The sequence below is a fragment of the Papaver somniferum genome, chromosome 3 (genome assembly GCF_003573695.1).
Source record: "Papaver somniferum cultivar HN1 chromosome 3, ASM357369v1, whole genome shotgun sequence".
Lineage (NCBI taxonomy): Eukaryota > Viridiplantae > Streptophyta > Magnoliopsida > Ranunculales > Papaveraceae > Papaver > Papaver somniferum.
The window spans coordinates 204,295,918-204,299,693 of NC_039360.1; the positions used below are offsets into that span (position 1 = coordinate 204,295,918).

Genomic DNA, 3,776 nt, shown 5'->3' on the forward strand with positions numbered 1-3,776 from the left:
GCATGGCATGGCTTAGGCGCGTCAAGGTGGCTGGCGCGACATTCTATTGGAACATGTGGTGCGGCTGGCATGGTTGGAATGCTTTGGCGCGAAGACGTGGCTGGCATGGCTTGCCATTGGCACGGTGGTGCGGCTGGCATGGTTGGCATGCCTTGACGCGGAGACGTGGCTGGCAAGGTTTGTCATTGGCACGGTGATGCGTCTGGCATGGTTGGCATGCCTTGGCGCGGAGACGTGGCTGGAAAGGTTTGCCATTGGCACGGTGATGCGGCTGGCATGGTTGGCATGCCTTGGTACGGAGACGTGGCTGGCGTGGTTTTCCATTGGCACAGTAGCATGAGAATTAGGGTTTGGCATAGATGATGTCGGTCAAGGGTTCTGCCGTGGAACATGACACATAAAAAAAAAGGTACCCTGATAATTCTTACATATGCATGCTGATTGGTCTAATAAATGCGCTAATGGTCAAAGTGACGTCATGTCAGATGTGCGGTTTTACGATTTTAACCCTAAACTAAAAACCACCATCAACGCCTACATAAACCCTAGACGAGGTCATCATCTCACCATGTTTCAGTCGCACCGATTTGGTAGGTCATCAAAGGAATTACGCGGTCAGTTAATTTTTTTAGTGAATTCTTTCAATGATAGTTTGATTTTTCAATTCAAGTTCCTAATAATTTTATTGTTTTATTATAGGTTTCGATTTTTCAATTCAAGTTCCTAAACATCTTAGGTGAGTCAAATTTATTTATGATTGTTTTCGGTTGATTTATTTTGGGTTTATGGACTTTGGTAATTCAATTGTGTTTATGATTGTATTTGATTGATTTTAACTTTGTTGACTTAGTCATATGCAATGGGGTAAATGACCCAAGAGTTAAGTTATCCTGCATCTATAATAATGATTTGTTAGTAACATTCCAAATCATTTTTTTTCCGTAGATGCCTTCAAGTTCAACACGTATTTGGTTTGGTTGCGATTTTGTTTATTTGGGATTTGTTACCTGTTTTGTTATAGGTTGTAAAGGATGTACTACCAATCATGCAAGTTTCAATAAGGATGGGTGTTTTATTGCAGTATAAGTTGCAACACATGCCTTCATATACAGAATATTAATGGATTCAGGACCCATAACAGACAAAGAGGGTTCATCTGTGCAGATCCAAGATGCACCCATCATGCAGGTATGTATAATGTTCATTAAGCTTATAAAAAAGAATATTTGAACGGCGTTTGGTTCTTCTTAGTTATATCATGGAGTATTTAATGTTGGACAATTTGAATGAATGTTTTCTAAATCCCTTTGCAAGTAAGTTATGGATGTATCTTCAACTACCCAGTCGGTTTAGGTTCTTATGAACTCCTTTGCCGAGTTTATTTTGTTATTTTCTTCTGATAAGACTTCAGTTACATAAAGTACATTACTTTAGGAATTTGAAATAGTGGCAAAAGTTTCTTTGGATTATGTATGCAAACTCAAGAAAAATGTTGTACTGATTCCATTATGACTACCATTCCATTCCATTAGCTATGACTACCATTAGCTACACACAACTCTTATTTGACTACCATTCCATTAGATATGTTTACCGCATCCCGTCCAACATCCCAAATTTATAGCTTAAGCTTCTCTCCACCACTTGTGAATATCTATATTTTAAAATCAACACCTGAAAATGATAGATGCAAGGGCAAGCATACTCAAGTTATACTCACAGTCCCGATTCTCTATGATAAATATATCTTGGCATAAAGAAAAAAAATCAAATTACCCCCTTAGAGCATCCACAGTGGGCGAGTATAACCAAATTTATGGGATGAGATCGTAACACAGTGGGACGGAGTAAAGATCAAATTTGGACCAAAGATCAAATTTCAGACCAAATATGGTCGCGACCAAATCCCAAATCCTAATATAGTCGGGCGTAAATTTAAAGTACGCTTGTTGCTGGACGGACACCCAACCATCCGCCCGTTCACTTACTCATCAGGCGGGCACCAAACCATCCGCCCCATTCAAAATGAAATTCATCAGGCGGACACCCAATCATCCGTCCGTTCACATTTCGTCAGGCGGACACCAAACCATCCGCCCCATTCAAATTTCGGGCGTAAACCAATTTTACGCCCCATTCAAGCGTACACCAAATTTACGCCCGTTTTCGTGCGGTGATTAATTTTACGCGCGACCAAATTTGGTCTTCTCCCCATAACGTCACAGTACAGATTAAACTCATATTTAGTCTTTTTTTTTTGATCTTTGATCTTTGAGTTTAGTCGTACCATTGCAGTCGCTCTTAAAGATCATGTATTCCACCAAAAGAAAAAGAAAAGCTTGATGATCCAGTAGTTTCTAAGATCTAAACCCAAGTTAGCTTCTCTCCACGGTAATCATAAAATGTAGCAGAAACCTAAAAACCCTATTTATGATAAGATGCAGAGAGATTCATCATTCTAATACCTTCAATTTTCAAAAAGTATTAAAACAATTGAGAATACGATGAAGACTGACCCTTGATAACGGGGCTGTTAATAGGATATCTGCCTGTATTCGGTAACTGAGGAACAATCGGGGGAGAATAAGGGGGAGAAAAGCCCTAATTTTAATACAAATGAAAACATGAATCCAAATACAGGCAGGTTGAAGAATTTTCAAAGAAAAATTAAAAAGTAGTACTAATAAAATTCAAATTAATTTGGTCCTGAAAATATGGAAGAAACACAAATGAAGAAACTAATCAAATACAAATTTAACGAAAAATTAAAAGATAGTACGCACCTGGGTAGATGATTACCTGTGTTGAGATTTATATAGGGGAACATTTCAAATGAACGCTCTTCTAACGTAACGCATCAAATTGAATAGCCCTAGGTTAATGTAGAGAGAAAGATGCCTAATTTATGTCTGTGGTGATGATGGCGTTGTAACGGAAGATGAGATTTTGGAGTTGCAACGGAAGAGAAGATTAAGTGCGTAGAATGTGGGTCCATTCTCAACCACGATTTGTCTCTGGCACTTTCAGACAAATGGCAGCCGTCCATCGTTGTAGATTTTCCATCCAAAATTGTCGGATTCGTCAAAACACATTTGTTTTTGTAAGATAAATATTTTTATTTTTTTTCTTCAATTGTCCTCCCTGTTGTTCCGTATTTGTTAAACACGTATCAGGCAATACTGATATGGAATTACCCAGGAATAATTATATCAATTTAAGTTCATACTACCAAATCACAAATTTTCCTGTTAGCTGTCAAGAATCCTCGGGCCTAACTAACCTCGAAAACCGGCTTGCAAGGTTAGGGTTTCCCGTGGCTTATTAAGCATGGATCCTAGGTTTCCCTAGGCGATGTGGTACTATTTAACGCCACCCCCACCCCCCCAACGACTAGGGCTACACTAAACTGATGGGTATGACAGCCGCTGACTGGGCTACACTGACGGATATGATACGAAACAATTGGCACTGCCAATCCTAAATTATAAATTGCGACATAAATTTAATATACCAAACAATTGTGACAATAAATTACATCAAAACTGTGGAGTGTTAAGAAAATCATGAGAATTTATTTTTCGGTTCTGCCAAACGAATATTAAATTTCCTGTACAAAACATTAATATATGATATGAAGGTTCAATGGACAGGAAAAATTATGTTTCGAGTGGGAGAGAAAAAATTGTTCTCTTTTTTGTTTTTTTTTTATAGATGAAATGATTGCGTCCATGAATTATGGACTAACCAAAACTGACCGAAAAAAAGAGGAAAAGCCA

The 3,776-nt window shown here is 38.5% G+C and overlaps 1 long non-coding RNA gene across 1 annotated transcript; it reads right to left on the reverse strand.

Moving 5' to 3' along the window:
* Positions 1–1,327: 1,327 nt before the first annotated feature.
* LOC113362049 lies at positions 1,328–2,922 on the reverse strand. The gene is made up of 2 exons (XR_003365517.1): positions 2,784–2,922; positions 1,328–1,674 (listed from the first exon to the last, which is right to left on the reverse strand). It is a non-coding gene; the product is annotated as an uncharacterized LOC113362049 (long non-coding RNA).
* Between the last annotated feature and the right edge of the window lie 854 nt (positions 2,923–3,776).